The sequence below is a fragment of the Uranotaenia lowii genome, chromosome 3, assembly GCF_029784155.1.
Source record: "Uranotaenia lowii strain MFRU-FL chromosome 3, ASM2978415v1, whole genome shotgun sequence".
Classification (NCBI taxonomy): Eukaryota; Metazoa; Arthropoda; class Insecta; order Diptera; family Culicidae; genus Uranotaenia; species Uranotaenia lowii.
Genome location: NC_073693.1, coordinates 290,249,086 through 290,267,724, shown reverse-complemented (window position 1 = coordinate 290,267,724; position 18,639 = coordinate 290,249,086). Strand labels below are relative to the sequence as shown.

The 18,639-nt window shown below is 34.0% G+C and overlaps 1 protein-coding gene across 1 annotated transcript in view; it reads right to left on the bottom strand.

Moving 5' to 3' along the window:
- Nucleotides 1-12,074, bottom strand: part of LOC129753580 (transcription factor SPT20 homolog) — a 541,529-nt gene extending 529,455 nt beyond the window's left edge. Inside the window, exons 1-2 of the mRNA XM_055749410.1 lie at nucleotides 11,973-12,074; nucleotides 10,669-11,733 (exon numbers count right to left, since the gene is read on the bottom strand). The gene's annotated coding sequence lies outside the window, so the exon portion shown is untranslated. The remainder of the gene's footprint in view (nucleotides 1-10,668; nucleotides 11,734-11,972) is intronic.
- Nucleotides 12,075-18,639: the final 6,565 nt, after the last annotated feature.

Here is an 18,639-nt window from a genome sequence, read left to right as displayed (position 1 = left end):
CTTGGAGTTTTTAACAGCGTTAGAATCAATGGGAAATGAATGTTTGTTAAGCTTACCAGAATTTTACTCACAAGCTGCTTTTGTGAATGCAGATCTTTACTTTTTGAACAATCAATAGACAATTTCCTTTTGTACGGGAAACCTTGTAGATGAACTGGAAAGTAACAAATGTTTCCATTTTCCCGATAAATGACTTTCCTCCAAGAGAGAGTGCCACTCCTACCCAGAACGAAACGAAAGTGTCCCCGGAAAAATGACTGTCGTTTGGATAGAGACCCTCTCGGAATCCCCAACCTCCCCACTATTCGCCTAGATTGAGAGTGAAAGCGTCTTGTCAAAGAGCCCCGCGCGCGTCACTAACAGGTAAAGTAATCAAAATGTTTGTCCATCCACATTCATCCACAATCAGAGCCCATTTGTATTTTTTCTGCCCCATTTTCCTCGAAGCGAATCCAACCTACGAAGGGTGTTTTTTTTCTGCTTATTTGCTAGTCAGCAACAGCACGTGTGAGTGTCTTTCGACAAACGACGACGATAGAATCGTCGCCGTAAGGAAAATCGAAATCATTTTCTCGGCTTTATTCGGTGGAAAAACGAACGAACTTTCTTAGCAAACATCAACTGTAGCTGTCACTGGATTTTTTCCTCTGGCTTTCCATTTTCCTAAGAAGCTGAAATTGTACGATTTGCCGGTAGCACATCGAATAAATTAGAACAACAACAATAATAACAACAAACAACAGTTTGCCCCTATGAGCTCACATTCATACACACACATTTACATCTACATACAAACACACTTTAAGGGGATGTTCTGCTGCCGAAAGATTGATTGGCATTCAAGGTTAACGATGCCCCTCCATTCTTTCGTGTGAATTAAGGTTCTTTTTCTTCTTCCCTGTCCAAACACCTGTTTTGTGTACCTGTTTGGAGAAGACACTCAATATTCGACAACACGATTATTGTGGAGTTTTTTGTTGATCGATCCTATGTTATCAATTGGTTGGTATGTCATAATTTGTAATATTTTACATATTTTTTGAATGTTTGTATTCCATTTTTTCTTTAAAAAAAATTTAACGCTCGTTTTACATACAGTTAGTCAGAAAATTGAATTGTTTTTGCATTCGACAACATGTAAATTAAATCTTCTTTTAACCATCATAAAGTAATATAATAAGGTAAAGTTTAAAATCAAGTATAACTGCCTTCTACATCCATGACTGTATGTAAGCATCAAGACGCCGATTAAACGAGGTGTCAGGACGCTGCCAATGAACTATTTTTCAAATTTTATTTTATTTGTTTTACTAGATCAGTCTTGTTCCTGAATTTTTCGCTTTATTGCAGGATTCTTGACCTTAATCTTAATAAAGATAGGTGTGTGAGCCTACATACTTTCTCTCTAGTGGTAAAACTGCAACTCAATTATTGGGAAGCATTTTGAGAAATTGGAGAAATTGAAAAAAACACGTTGCTTAACAGTCCAATCCTCAGTCTCAGTAAACAGAGAATCTACCATCGATGTGATAAATATGAACTATACTACCTTTTTTATCTACATTAAAAGATAAACATTGGAAACCCCGGAAAATTGGTAAAGGGTCCAAATATAGGCCATGTTGTTCTATTTTTACATCTGACATCAATATTTTAAACACTAACCAGTCAATTTAGGTGCACATTTTCATAAGGGCATAATTGAGATTCGATATTGAGCAATTCCAACTGTTTTGTCAGATTTAAGTGAAAAAGCTACAAGTATACACAAAAAATCTTGAACTTTTGTGCCGCTGACAATTTTGCTGATAAGGAACATGTTTGAGTTCGCAGATATTAAGGGATTTATTTGAATAGTTTAGAATCCACCATATTTATGTAAAAATTTTATTCAAAATAAAATATTTTATTAGTTTGTTGATGGTTTTAGAAAAACCTAACTTTTTTCGGGCATTTAAGATCTAGGTCCAACGAAGAGTCGAGAATCCAAAGCAGGAACAGTAGGTTCAAAGTAGGAAATTTTAATCATCGATACCTTTGTAAATCTGTCAATAACAGCAAAACCAAGATTAAACATTTCCATTGAAACTTGCAAAGAAGACCACTTACTGTGAATGGGATTTCTTAACACTAGAAAGAACGTACCAGTCAAAATGACTGGTTGGACACTTTGTATGTTGAATATCTTTCAAATACTTCGCTTTAAAAATTCGCAAAAATACGACTTTTCATGAATTTTAAATCTCTACAAAACAGTGTATTTTTTACTTCACTAGCTTTTTTTAATAAGCGAGAAAAATTTCGCAATTGCATTCTTAGATTATTAGGTTCGACAAATCTCCAATACTAGTTTACTTACAGGTATTCCGGCAACCTTGTATATACCTGGACAGCTGGCAACTGCTTGAACATTCCTATTATACAGTCAGTTATAAGAGGAAACACATCTTACCTGTCGGCAACTTATGAGGTTCGAACCCAAAAGTTTTCTTGCCAATACCGGGAATCGAACTCAGTACGCCTGGCATACCAAGTACAGACTCGCGCCAGCCTATCTGCTAGACCACATCGGCGCTAAGATATTTCAACATGGGTGCACGGAATGGCTGCAAATTCACCGTTGTCAATTATATAGAGGGACATAGTTTTCAACTTGCTTCAGAACACAAAAGATTTTTGAGTCAGATATGATAGGGTTTTGAAATGCAATATTAACCAATTGAAAAACCATTTAGGAAAAACAAATAAACTTAAAATTGAACAATGTTGATTCATTATTTTTATTCTCACTGTTTTCCTTCGCACGACATAACTTGATGCACATAATTCCTAAAATTCACTCGGTCCATGGTGATCGATCTCTGATTTCTTGGATGATGATTCAATTACCATCTTATCAGATTAATAAACGATGGCATAAACCTGTATTACCTGAACCTGATTTTTGTATTATAATTAGATTTTATTTCTTTTTATCCAGATTTTATTTTTTTTTATCCAGATTTATAAATCTGCTTTGTGAATAACTTTTGAATGCAATTGATGAAATTTTCAGGAAACCTGCTGCGTAATGTTAACTTGTGCAAATTTTTGCAACTTTTGTGATTTTTCTGTCAAGTGGTTTCCAAAATAGCGTCCAATTAAGAAGTTTTTCGAATGTATAATCACCTAATCAGCTTTTTTTCCAAATCAAGACTATTTTTGAAAACGTTTTCTGATTCCTGGAGCTCAGCTATCAAAATTACTTAAAATTTGGAATTTGTGAGAAGCTTTGACAGATTAACTCGTTTATTCACCTTTTACACAAAAACAACATATTTGACTTTTCATCCCTCCACTGCCTCCACCTCCGTTTTTGGTAATGACACCATTCCAAATCCAGCCGAAACAGAGGTATAAACTTTGAGGGACCTTTGGAGGCAGTCTTCTTTCTATATTCTGGCCCTTCATCATGTTAATCGTTATGAAAAACCATCTGAATTGCAGCTTCAACAAACCATCAGCCTCGTCAAGCACTAGACATAACACTATCAAATTTGTTTCTCTTGTTCATCTCCGAAACATCTAGGCGAAACTTGTCAACGATTTTTTGTTTTGTGGAAACCTGTCAGGTATGTATGTATGTATGTATGGGTCCCCCATCGGTAGCAAGGTCCTGACTATGTCTGTGTGGCTTGGCCTTCGAATTATATTCTAGGGCTTCCACGGCCGATGGTTCGTCGAAGGAAGACACCCAACCTTCAAAAACCTACAATGGTTGGCAACCCACTCCGCTTGTAATAGTTTCTTCAGGTTATCCCCAGATGCATTCCCTCTTAACAAAAAATATTCCCTTCCCAAAATATAATATGTGGCCGTAAGGAAAATTAGTTCAGAAATCATAGAAATATATATTTGAATATTATATGAAAACGATTATTTTGTTCATTCACTATTTTTTAATAAAAGGATACTAGTCTGAAAAAAAATTGATTAACACATGTAATTGATTAAGCATAAGAACATTTGGTCTCTGTTCACCACATTTTACATTGACCAAAATATCAATAATGAATTGTTAGGTGAGGCACAATGTGTTTGGTGATCAAGTTTTGAAAAATACTGCTTTTTTATACAAATAATAATACTAAAACAGCAAGAAGGATCAGTCGAAATATATGGAACAACTAGCATGATTTTGGAATAATGAATCATGCTCCGAAAACACTTCAATCTGGTTTCAAAATTACAAACAATAATATACGAGAACACGGTGAAAGCAGCACGCAAAAAAGTGCAGAAAAGACAACTAAATGGAATTCTCTCACCAAGTTCTCCTTTCCGCCATCTTTAAATTGGGCGTCCCAGCAAATGGGGCCCAGCCTTCTGTGATCCGCATTTCGAACAGCTCGCCCGCACTATCAGCGCTTGGTTTCTTTTTCCATTTGAAAACCAATCTGATTAAACTATTCCACTTAAACTTCACTTAACCAGTCACCTTCATTAAAATTCAAGTCCATCCTCCCAGAAATTTTCAGAAAACATCTCAATTCCTGCGTAAAGCACAAATTCCAATTCATTGACACTAAATATCGCCAACAGTCCATCAAAACCTCCTTCCAAACCTCCTCGAAATCCACAAAAAAATGTTTCGAATATATTTTCAGCTATCTAGAACCCAAAACTAATAGCATAAACTTGAAAATATGATTGAATTGGAACAATTAAAATGCAAAGAACGAAGCCAATTCAAGAGCACTGACGAAACCGATACGAACGCGTCTACTCTCGGGCACGGATCTGCGAGAATTCGATCAAATGAACTCATTTAAACGTTACTTGAAAATGTTTTGTGGAAACCTGTCAGGTGCTCGCAAAACAGCTCGTTTTGCTGTCTAGTACGACATTTCTCGAATTTTCCCATCGCTAGCGATCCAAATATTTTGTGCACGATTTAACCACCATATTTTGTTAATTTTACCGGTGGGCAGCTTTTTTACTCTGTGGAAGTTAATCCAAGCCTGTTTATTACTCAGCTTGACAAATCAGTCAGAAAAAATGATCTTTTTTTATCACTTCCAGTTTAAAAATTTCCGAATAGTGCTTGATTAAATTTTTCACATCCCTTAACTTCATGGAATCAATAATCTTCACTTTTATTCAAATTTTAGCACACTTTTAGATCCTGCAGGACTTTAAACAGTTTATCACATGAACTTTGGTCGAATAGTTGATTTTCAGCTGTTTTAGGGTCTTCTACTGAGACTTTCCTGTTTTTTTCTCGATGCTACCTGAAAAAAATTGTCAATAAGCTTCTGTGTTGGACGCTAGCTCAAAAATCGCTTGATAGTTTCTCACCAAATTTTTTTACACGTAAACATTATATTACTAGATAACTTCACTAAAATTTTTATCAATTTCCATCCATGCATTCCAAATTTTTAACAAATCAAAGTGATGCATTTGAAACATTAGAATTCGTCTTTTTTTTTTAAATTATTGAAGGGCTCAGGGAGCCGGTGAGGTCACATTTTTACAAGATTCGAAACAACGTAGAATATAAATGACAACGTGTAAGTTAAATGCCCAACTATGAAATAACATTGCAGAACTAAACGCAAAATTCTAATCGGATTGGAGACTAAAATATGTATAGAAATATGAGTAAATCCTCATTTTAATGAGAAAAAGACATAATTTTTACTTTTTTCCACTTAATTTAAAGTTTCAAGTTTTTAATATTTGACTCAATCGATTCAAAAATTCAATTGTGTCCATTGCCTATCAAAATAGGTCGGTTATTGAAATCTATGTTAATTTTGAGACCCGTAAATGCTGCTGAATTTATAAGTTAAAGCATCTTGTTTACAAAAATTCAAGTGAGTTGTTGTGTTTTTAAAACAAACTGTTTGTTTAAAGTTTAAGTGTGTGTTCTGGAATTTTTTATTTTTTCAATCTAGAGGTTCAAAGAAACGATACTATACGTACTCATTTAAGAGTATGTGTTCTTCATTTAAGAATTGTTTTTGTAATGAGCTTCCTATTATTAGTGTTGTCAAAAATAGTGTTTAAAAAACTAGATACCTGAATATTTTATCATCTTTTTGATCAAGTTGAAGACTTGTCGTTGTTTTACTTCGACAATTATGGATTTTTTTTAACCAACACTTTGGTTAATTTATTACTCTTTTCTGAAGATAACAACTCTCATTGTACTCTATACACCTTGGCTGGTTATGGATCCTTGTTCAAAGATTCCAATCAGCGAGTAAGTATTTGAAAGATTTTTTTTAAAGAGGTGCGTGGTGCTCAAAAATTCGACATCAAAATTCCTAGAATAAAGAAAGATGAATCTCATCGTAGCGCTATTACAAAAGACAGCGTCTCCTTTTTCTTTTTAAAAATACCTTAAAATCGATATTAAATTTGAGTTGAAATATTCATAACCTTTTGGAAGTAAGTCAAAAAGGAATATTCTACAAATATAATTGTTTGTGGGGAATTTGGAAATATGATTATAATTAATTGCTTCGTAATATTTCGTTAGGATTTTTCTGTGTTCAGAATTTATTGTAAAGAAAAAAAGAAAGTGATTAATACTGTTTTGTATCATACAATCTAATCCTCATCTCATCTTATCATCGTATTTATGTCATCTACATTGCAATTTAGAAGACCAATGTTACAATATTTCGAAGTCCAGTGATCGGAACTTGTAAATGGAGAAAAAATTCTGCCTAACAGAATACCTTTTTTATATTCAAACAAAATGTTGAACCCTCAAAAAGGGTAAAACATCAAGTTGATTTTCGTAGATGATGGAAAGAATTAAAGAAACATGAGCTATCAAAGAACGAAAGAACATAAGCCGTAAATATCATGAATTTTTCGAAAAAGATACAACGGCTCACCGGCAGGACTTGAACCTGCAATCTCCGCTTCAGTACAACGGCGCGTTAGCCAATTTCACCACAGTGAACGTGATGAAACCGGCGAACCCGAGCAATCGAGCTCTGCCGATCAACTGCTGGATCTTCTATCGAAAACACCATGTATATCCCGCATGTGATCTTTCCCGCTATTGATCTCTCTTGTTTCTCTAACCCCACCCATCGACTGAGATTGCAGGATCAAGTCATGCCGGTGAGTCGTTGTATCTTTTTCGAAAAATTCATGATATTTACGGCTTATGTTCTTTCGTTCTTTGATAGCTCATGTTTCTTTAATTCTTTCCATCATCTACGAAAATGTGATTATTTTCAGGTACAAAGATGTACCAAACGATTTCATAACATCAGTATTGATATCAAGTTGATGTCAACCTATTTTACATTGCAAAATTAAATTTGCAAAACAAACGCTTAACCCAAAATATACGATATTTTTTCAAGCTTCGTTTAAATAGTTTATGTTAACTTTAGTTGAAAACAATGTTGTATTACAATCGAGAAAGAATCATTTGGTCCATAGTCACAGAAACATTCAAATTGATAGCTTAAACAATTTGCCTTTTGTATTTTTTGTAAAACTATTAAAAAAAGTTTAATAATATTATTTATTGATAAATTGTTTCAGGCGTAAATATTATTTGAGATGAGCTAACTTGAAAAAGCTGCACTGTTTTTTTTTCGTTTTTGTTTTATTTAATTTTATTGATTCCAGTTAAGCTTATCAACTCACTCCACTCTTATCTTTGACTATTAACTAACAACCTTAGATTCTTACAAGATTTAATCTTTTCAGTTTTTATTTCATTTTGGTTCCAATTGGTGTAGTTATTTTACAGTTGAAGAGAACATTTCGTGGCACATTAACTAAACTTTTGCTTTCAAGCATAACTGACAAGTCCATGCGAGCCTCCTCCCCTTCATGAAGAATTTTTTCAAGTAAAATTTTCAGTTCAAGAAAGCAATTTACCGTAGTAATGGGAAGCTTTGATCCCAGAAGGTAATTGAAAATAAGTGTTGATAACCATTTCAGAAAATTATTGAGCCTGCGGTGGAATTTGGTCCAACACTTCATTTTGAGACGTTTCCAAATTGATACTGATTTTAAATTGTAAACTTTAACAGACCATTTGTATCGAAACTCAAATCTTGGCACAAGAAATGGGTTGTACTTTGAATAAGTTTTCATTAGGAAGTGAAACCAACCAATTTCAGAATTTGAAGCCAACTATTGTAGCTTCAAAATGCATTCATCTTTTAAATACTAATTTTACATGTCAACAAATTGGTAGCGTAGCTATGTGACAAGCGTTTAATATTTACGATAGTCAACCAAATAAGCCAAAAAACAAAAACCTCCATTTAATTTTTATCACTTTGAATTTTGAACAACGCCATTAAAATTTTCGGCTAATTACAAATATTCTTTAAGGAACAAATTTATGTTTCAATTTAATTTTTTTTCAATGATCTTAACGGTCAAATCCACTTTCAAAAGTCTTCAAAAAATCACAAGGCCACAAAACTCACATTTTTTCTGAGTGCAGAGAACTTAAGAGCTAATTCTCATAAAATTGAGTGCCTGGATCCAAATATGCAATTAGTTTTTAACATTCGTTTATTGAAATAACATTAACAAATTTTTAAAGTCATTTAAAAAAATTTGGAACTTTTTCACAAAACTAAAAAACACTAGACAAATTTTAAAATAAATGTTGCCTTTAATTATCAATTTTTCCTAAGACCGCAAGTTATTTCGACTACTGCGAAAAATGTTGACTAGTTTTCTATTTGTTTACTTTCCCGCATTCTGATAAATAAGAGAATTTCAACGAACTTATTTAAATGTCTCAAAAGCATATGAATTTTAGATATTTTTCAATGACAAAAATAAACCATCTTGAAGGTTAAAATTTATGTATATCTTTAAAACTGATATCATTCCAATTTCAACTTTTCAAGATCATTCCTCATCACCATGATGAACAATTTTTTCCTTAATCTAATAAAGTAGAACAAACAAAACAAAACTTTTTTTTCATAAAGATTTCATATTTGGTTGGTTACCAATGATTGATTTAGCTTAATACTGATTCATTTTTAAATTTTTAAACTCTATATTATTAAAACTAGATACATAAGATAAATATTGTGTACATATTCGAGTTCAGGACGCCAAAATTTACCAAATTAATATAGACACCAAAATGCTGATTTCTTGAGATATCATTTAAATTCTTTAAATAAACTTTTAAAATGGTATAAAGTTTTCAATGAAAAAAAAAATCATCTTTTTGATTTTTATATTTTGTGTGTAATTTCAAACTTATCAACCGATTTTTATAGTATATTTTCTGAAATTTTCATAGAAGTTGACTGCATATCATAGTAAAACTATATACATAAATTAATTAGTTTTTAACTTTTAAATTTAAAGTTAATCTTTGAAAGGCTTTTAGAATAATTACAAGTAGCAAGTTTAACCAATCATAGTTTTTACTAACATTTTGCGCACAAGGTTTAAAAGTATGTTTATCTAACAATCCATATTAATAAAAACTGTTTCACAGCTTAAAGAAGCTTAAAAACATGAGAAAAATCATCAATTTGGTAGCCTCAGAAATTCTTCATTCATGTGGTTTTCGACCTAAATAAATTTATTTGTAGTTAGGTCCAAGAGTAACCACAATTCTTGAGTGACTTTTTAAGAAAAAGTTTCCTAAGTTAGGCAGGAGAGATGAAAAATAGACCCATCTAAAAGCAGGATTGGGAAACAACGACAACAATCCAAAAAATATGCACAATATTCACTCTTCATGCAAATTGAAATATCTAAGTTATTTGTGGCACACTTTCAACAAAAATTGTATTAAAAAATTGCTACGAGTAAGTCAGGAAAAAATGGTTGGAGTGCTTAAAAATTACAACCGAAAAAGTACTCAAAATTCAAGTTCCTTAAAAATTGTCAGTTATTTGGCAAAATTTCAATGTATTTTAAGTACCTTCAATGTACAAACAAAACATTGAATTAATAATTTTTAAATTTTTTTAATGATTTTTCGGATCTATAGTGCATTTTTGGTAATTTTATTATATCTAGCTAAATTTGATTTTTTTTTCCAAGATAGTTTGATGTTGATAAATCTACAATAAATCGTGTATTGAGATTGAACATCTTTGAGCTATGTTAACCGAAAAGATTATCAATTTCTGTTCAAATCAAAGTAAAACCTACAACCGGAACATAAACGATTACTATCCGTTAATCGTCTTCTCATTCTGCCATTGCATTGTCAGTAGCTAGTAATTCGGACGAAAATCGATCAATAAGGTAATCTCTTCAATTCACAGCTCGCCAAGAATCGTTTTTTCCCTCATTCTTTCATCTGAACCGCGTGAACCTGACAATAAAGGGGGAAGTTTCAGAACACCAGGTTACATAATAGTCACATTCCCATTTCCGTATGGAAAGCTCATCAACCTAGGAAGTTGAAGCTTCCAATAACAAAAAAAAATGGATATCCTTACATTTGCTATCAAGAAAAATGACAAAAAAATCCTCATCTCATGCTACCGGGGTTTTTTTTCGGTCCGAACAAACGCTAAGAATGGCGGAGATAACAAGCTTTGGCATAGGCATAGCCATATTGTAGGAGTAGGTGCTCTCTCTTGGTATCAGCAGCACCCAGAGGACTTTGCCGGAGGAAAAATAATGGTGGTTTCGTGAAGGAAAAATAATCACCTTTCAATTTGTTGTAATCCACTTGGTATTATGATGTCAATTGCCTCCTGCCTTCTCTTGGTTCCTTCTGGAGCAGATGATGAGAAATGTATTGATTTTTGTTTCTTCTTTTGGTTTGTTTGGAGCTGCACTTGTTTTTTCATCTGGTTTTAATTATACTTCGTAACACATTGCATAACACTTCTTTTGAATTTTTCAATTGATTATTTTATTTATACTCTTTTATCATATCCAATGCAGCTTTGATTCAAATCAATTTCATAGATTTATACCAGGAAAATTTTATCTCATTTTACGGCTAACAGCCGTTTGCCACCTGCTGCGAGCTTTCCACTTTTCACTCACTTTTTCCCCCACGGTATGGGAGGAAATTTTCTTCGCTACACAAACACCTGGAAGCCGACGTCTTTTCACCAAGATTTCAATCGATTACGTCGTCTTCCTCGGAATTGCTCGGCACCACATTACTTTGCCATAATTTTTTCTCCACCCCGCAGAGCATCCTCATAAGAATTTCCCACACATGGCCCACGAAGCCAAAAAAGAAAACAAGACACCGAAAACAAACGACGGTAGGTCAATCTTCACTCACACACCGAGAAGAGGAGCAGCTCCGTTTGGCCCACCAGCGGAAGAATTTTCCCGGAAAAACACATCTTCCCCAAAACGTTGAAGTGACTTTTGCAGAGGTACTTAGCGCTGTTGGAAATTTTCCATCAAGTTATCGAATACGCGATTCGATCAAAGCCTTGCCAGCATCCTCTTTTCAAGCAAGGATTCCCACAGCACGATGTTATCAAATTTCACTTCCACAGAACCCAAACCACCTGGCTTTGCTCTTTCCTTGGAGCAGTAGAAGCCGATTTCACAAACAGGCTCGTGTACTCCGATATTTTGGATTTGATTTGTTGGAACATTTACATATTAATAATCAATTTTTGCCTCGTGCTGATCGTTTTCCCCGGAGTAAAAGTCCAATTTGCTCTTCTGTTTTTCACCGCCCAACCTTGGTCGTCCTGTTTCTGAAAGCTGGTCGTTTTCGTGGAACACCCAAACTCCCGAAAGCTGAGAAGAAAAAGGGAAAAAAAACTATGATGATGATGGAGATACCCTTTCCCCCCTACAGAAACACCGTCAAACCCATCGAAACTAACACCCCGTTTTCACTGTTTTTCCACCATTATTTCCCCAATAAAAACATATTCCAAGCAAGTTTTCGAATCACACCGTCGTCGTCAGAGAGGGGGGAAAACGGCACCCCAACAAGGTATCCCCATTGCTGAAAATATGAACGCCCAATATACACTGAAGACTGTGGACCATGGACTGGACTGGACTGGAGAGCACACCCGAGATCACTCGACGCTCGACGTCGAGGGACGAACCAACCGCTACGGAACGTTACTGAATGGGAACTGATGATGGGCATCTTTGGAGGGCGACCGACCATCCCAATCCCGATACAGCGCGTTTTCGGCGATGGTGGTCTGGTCACACACCGCTAGAGAGACCCAGGATCTCTCCCTCTCTTCCCGAACAGATGTAAGCCTAAGCACACATACGTGACAGTCGGAGTAACGTTTGAGAAAATGGGAAATGCTCCGCAAAATGGGTTTCAGGAAATTAAAAAGGGATTTGATTGGAATAACTTTGATTCAATTTAAATTAAATAAAAAACTATTAAAGAAAAATTGAAATTTAAAGCATATGATGAAGTAAAGGAACTAAAGTTTGAATTTCAGAGAAATAATGAATAATGATTTGAATTTGACATACAAATTGATCTATCGCAAAGCTACGATAACTTAAGAGTACAAACAATATAAAAAGTGATAAAATCCTGCCGAAAAAATGTTTAAGGCTTATTCTTACCCTACTTCACATTACTTAAGTAGAGCAGAATAGAATCCCCAGTCCCCAGTAAAAATTTGGGTTTTCTTAAGGACTCCATACCAACTATAAATGAAAGGTATAAAACCGCGTCCCGTTGTGTAAGGATGAATAAACCTGCAATACAACGCTTAGTAGCACAAAAAGGCCCTTGTGCAGTAGGGTCTGTAGAGCAAATTATAAAATACTTTATAAATTCCGATTAAGAAATCTATTAATTTAATAAATTTTATCTACAAATAATTCTACTCTGGAATTTAGATTCTAGTTTTAATTTAAAAAAAAAACAAATGCAGAGTACAGCAGAGTAGGGTAGAGTACAGTAGAGTAGAGTAGAGTAGTTTAGAGTAGAGTAGCGTAGAGTAGAGTAGTTTAGAGTAGAGTAGAGTAGAGCAGAGTAAAGAAGAGTAGAGTAGAGTAGAGAAAAGTAGAGTAGAGTATGGTAGAGAAGAGTGGAGTCGAGTATAGGAGATTAGAGTGGAGTAGAGTAGCATAGAGCAGAAAAGAGTTGAATAGAGTAGAGTAGAGTAGAGTAGAGTAGAGTAGAGTAGAGTAGAGTGGAGTAGAGAAGAGAAAAGTAGAGTAGAGTAGAGTAGAGTAGAGTAGAGTAGAGTAGAGTAGAGTAGAGTAGAGTAGAGTAGAGTGAAGTAAAGTAGAGTAGAGTAGAGTAGAGTAGAGTAAAGTAGAGTAGAGTAGAGTAGAGTAGATTACAGAAGAATAGGGAAGAGTAGAGTAGAGTAGAGTAGAGTAAAGTAGAGTAGAGCAGAGTAGAATAGAGAAGAATAGAGTAGAGTAGAGTAGAGTAGAGTAGAGTAGCATAGAGTGGAGTACAGTAGAATAGAGTAGAGTAGAGTAGAGTAGAGAAGAGAAGAGTAGAGTAAAGTAGAGTAGAGTAGAGTAGAGTAGAGTAGAGTAGAGTAGAGTTGAGTAGAGTTGAGTAGAATAGAGAAGAGTAAAGTTGAGTAGAGTAGAGTAGAGTAGAGTAGAGTAGAGTAGAGTAGAGTAGAGTAGATTACAGAAGAATAGAGAAGAGTAGAGTAGAGTAGAGTAGAGTAAAGTAGAGTAGAGCAGAGTAGAATAGAGAAGAATAGAGTAGAGTAGAGTAGAGTAGAGTAGAGTAGCATAGAGTGGAGTACAGTAGAATAGAGTAGAGTAGAGTAGAGTAAAGTAGAGTAGAGTGAAGTAAAGTAGAGTAGAGTAGAGTAGAGTAGAGCAGAGTAGAGCAGAGTAGAGAAGAGTAGAGTAGAGTAGAGCAGAGTAGAGAAGAGTAGAGTAGAGTAGAGTAGAGTAAAGTAGAGTAGAGTAGAGAAGAGTAGAGTAGAGTAGAGTAGATTAGAGTAGAGTAGAATAGAGTGGAGTAGAGCAGAGTAGAGCAGAGTAAAGTAGAGAAAAGTATAGAGTAGAGCTGAATAGAGTAGAGTAGAGTAGAGTAGAGTAGAGTAGAGTAGAGTAGAGAAGAGTATAGAGTAGAGCAGAATAGAGTAAAGTAGAGTAGAGCAGAGTAGAATAGAGTAGAATAGAGTAGAGTAGAGTAGAGTAGAGTAGAGTAGAGTAGAGTAGAGTAGAGCAGAGCAGAGTAGAGTAGAGTAGAGTAGAGTAGAGTAGAGTAGAGTAGAGTAGAGTAGAGTAGAGTAGAGTAGAGTAGAGTAGAGTAGAGTAGAGTAGAATAGAGTAGAGTAGAGTAGAGTAGAAAAGTGTAGAGTAGAGTAGAGTAGAGTAAAGTAGAGTAGAGTAGAGTAGAGTAGAGTAGAGTAGAGTAGAGTAGAATAGAGTGGAGTAGAGTAGAGTAGAGCAGAGTAGAGTAAAGTAGAGTATTTTATAGTAGTTTAGAGCAGAGTAGAGAAGAAAAAAGTATGTGTTATATACAGTAGAGTAGAGTTGTGTAGTTTGGAGTAGTTTAGAGTCGAGTAGAGTAGAGTAGACAAGAGTAGAGTAGAGTAAAGTAGGGTAAAGTAGAGTAAAGCAGAGCAGAGAAGAGTAGAGTACAGTTGACTAGAGTAAGGTTGGTTAGGATAAGGTATGGTAGAGAAAAGTATTGTTCGGAACAGTAGATTAGAATGCAGTAGAGCAGAGAAGAGTTCATTCGCTTGGATAAAAATCCCGTAAGTAGTATTTAAATAGGATTAAACTTTTCATAGTAGACAGCACAATAACAAATGTAAACATTTACATTTCACAAAACGATACATCAAACAGTTTCATTCCGGATCTGACAACAATGAATGTGGTTTTTATTTTAGTTTGATTACGATTTTATGGTAAACCTTTCTCCTGAATTTCAGCAGGAATATAAAGAACGTATTAACCAGTTGTTGAAAAACATCATTTGTAAAGCTTTAAAATATTGTAAACATCGAAAAAAAGATTTATACGAAATAATGAATCCGAAAGCTGGAGATCAAGTTAAAACTTGTATAGCTGAAAGACAAATTATATTGCCAAGACGAGAAAATCTCTTAATGTACTTTTGGTTTTAAGAACTTACCCTCAACGCCAGCCGATGAAGACGATACTCCAGGTGCTGGAGGAGCTGCTGTAAGTGCTACGTCCCCATAGAGAAGTGTAAACTAAAGAATCGGAATCTATTTTTTGGGGAGTTTACCAAATATTGGTATTTTTCCCTATTTCTGAATAAAGGCTGTTATATACGAGTGTAATACGTAAAATAAATTTAAATGAACCGATGATACACAGCAAAAAAAAATGTAACGTTGGACGATGTAATTTATGACGATGTAAGGCAACCTACGTATTTTTATTGATATCCGTTACAATATTATATCTAAATGATGAACACAATCCGAACGCGTCATGTTGTGTAATATTAAAACTTACTATGTAGTATTACCTCATATAGTTAATGTTTATTCCAACTGACATTTTAAACCGTTTTCGTGTAGGAAAGTTTGAAACAGATTGTGGAGCTCAGGAGGATTTGTTCTGTTGGTAAGTCATATCAATACTGATAATACATCTAAGCAAAACTATTGGTGATAATTTCTTAACATAATTTTGCTCTTTCAAGAATGTTGGCCATCGTTTATCAGGGATACAAAAGAGTTCTGGAGAAAATAAAAACAGTTGTATTTGAAGGTGAGTATTCAGCGTTCAATTTTTATTTTCTCCTTGTGAAGTTTTTCATTCAATGTTTACAGAAATGGCTTTGTCACCGTTTGCAAATGCGAAGCAAATGTCAATGGCCATCAAAGAGACAGTTTAAACGGATACGAAAGTTTGCCAATCAGTATTTCTTTCGCGTGTAAATATCTGGCTGAAACTTTTAAAGTAAGAAGAATGTGATCAAACATTTCAACAGGATACTGAAAGGTTGTGATGTGACTGAATCCATTTTAGTGGTTCCATCCTTCAGTTTTTTGTATTTCATATTATTCATGGAATAAAATCATCTCTATAGTTTTTAATGGTTCGATTTACTCTGATATAATTTTCTGAACCCATCATATGTACATAAGTAGAAGCTTAAATTCTGAGTCTTTGATTTGAACTGCCGATTTTAAAACATATTACAAATTATTCGTATTTTGAAAATTATAACGGTAAGTGATTTTATCACAAGATGTATTTTATCTCTGTGCTTTATCTTGTCTACTTGTCTACTTAAAACGTGTAGTTGCTTAATCAAACAATGTAATATTAGATACCTTCAGCGACTCGAGTTATGTGCACGTTTTTGATGTAATATCGAAACACTTTTTTTTTTGCTAAAGCTTAGTTCTTTTAGAAATGGGACAGTTACGAATGCCTGTATCTCAAAAACCATTCGTTTGAACGAAATACTTTCTATGAAGAAAAAGAAGGCAATGTTATGATCTTTCATGAAAAAATTTGAAAAAAAATATTTACCGTTTTTTGTTAAAGAAATTTCTACTTTATTCTTGGTATCTCTCATTGGCCGGCGCACACTTTGTTTAGTCATGGTATTGATCAGTTTCTCCAACTTACACTTCGTAAAATCTATATTTTAGGTGGCTTCACCTTCCTTCTTCAATTTCTGATACTTTTTGGTCCAATACTTCTCTGGAAACTGGAAACTGGAAGCATTTTAGTGGATACAGTTGTTTCGAAATGAACAAATTTGATTATTTTTGACCACATTTTTGAACGTTTTTTTTTCGGTACCGGTTTTACAGCTTAAGAGCTTTGGAACTATCAAAAAATGGTTGTTTGAGGTTGGATTTTAATGAGTCATCACTAGGCAACACTTTCAGCTTATCGGAGAAAACTGTTTTGGACATATCAGCGATCTACCCTTGGTTTTTCGTTTATTGAAAATTAAAAATGCTGGTATGAGACTTGCATTCCTTGATGATCCTTAACCGTTGTTGCCGATCATCTGCTTCACTCCATTGCTTGATTTGAACTTTGTGGACATTATTGACAGTGTTTGCATACTTATCCACCACAAAAACTCAGTAATTCTTTGAATAATCAACGGTTTTGTCAGCTATCAATTTGATAATGACGAATTTTAAAGGAAACTGTGCAAAATTATTTTTTTCTTTTTCTCTTGCATCGTACATATCTCAAAAACGCATAAATTTTAAATTTTGGAAAAAATTGGTCAAATAGTACTTTTTACAGGCAACAAAATGTTGTTAAAATTTTTAAAATCCAATAACTAGTTAACGAGCTATTAGCAAATGAAAGTGTCCCATTTCTAAAAGAACTAAGCTTTATGTACGAATACTCAAGCTTAATTTCGTCTTTTTATTTAGACTAAATCAATTAGTTTATTTAAAAACACATGAACGATTTGACAGTCAAGTTATATAAGTTTTTTTTAATGAAAACCCCTGTTGAAAGTGCAGAAACTCAACTTTTTGTACAAACAAAGAATTGCGATACTTCTCAAAATCACGTAAGTGTTTTTATTCAGTTTTTTTTCCAATTTTTTTTGTCTAATTACCAGCGACAACGATAAAAAAATTGTTTTTTTAGGCAAATGAAATTCCATTCAATAATCTCATTAAAAAATATTCAGAATAATTCACGTAAAAGTTCTATTTCAGTCACTCAAGGAACCAAAACGTTTGTAGAAAGCTCATCAAAAGGCACAACTGTCACAAATGTGCTTTCAACTGTTTATGAGCTCCTAGAACGTACGTGATTTCTTTTAGACCATCCATGTTCGTCGAAAGTTCGATATAAAGCACTCGAGGAAAATTCTCCAGAAAACCTTTTATTCAGCAAAATGCCAAACTTCAAAAGTTCAAAATAAAGTAGTTATGAGACTCTTGATTACTTGGGATACCCTTGGGACCTCAGGTTTCTGTTGGCGCTTCTTAGGAGGGTTTTTGAATATAGTTATGGAGACTGATTTCCTTGACGTTTCCAGCATTTTTTTATGTTTCACTTTGCTGGCAGCGCAATTTATAAGAATACTTAGAATAATTCCCATACTTTCTTATGGATATTTGACATATTTTTTTCTAATCATGTAAAGATTTCAAACTTTAATATAGATTCCTACGGAACGCTATTTTTACCGAGTTCTGCTGGTGGGCGAGTTAAATAACTAGATATCTCCAAAGGGTAAACAGATCAAACAAAAGAAAAGTACTTTTTCATCATAAAAAAATTAAATCAGTTTTTTAACCAATCATATGAGCAATTATCACAAAGAAATTTATAGATTAAATCATTCCAAACAAAATTATTTGCATAGGTATCTAGTTTTTAGAAAAATAGCGAAAAATATCATATTTCAGTGTTTTTTTTTTTGTATTGAATCTGTGAATATACATATATTGAGACTTAACTTCGGTTTTTTACAATGGAATCTATCAAAACTTTGAAGAATTTTTTTTTGGAAAAATGCGGAACGTATTGAGAAAAAAGTCCTGCTTTTGCGTGATGAGCTAAATGGGATACTTTGCCTTATGGATCATTAGATTAATAGTTGTTTTTCCTAATAAAACATTTACTCTAGAACAAACTAAGATTCGGAAAAACAGAATAAACACCGATACCTACGCGTTTAATCCATAATGAAAATCTGTTCTTATTTTATTTGTTGGAAAAGTCTAGACCAGAAGTCGGCAACCTGCGGCTTGCTATATG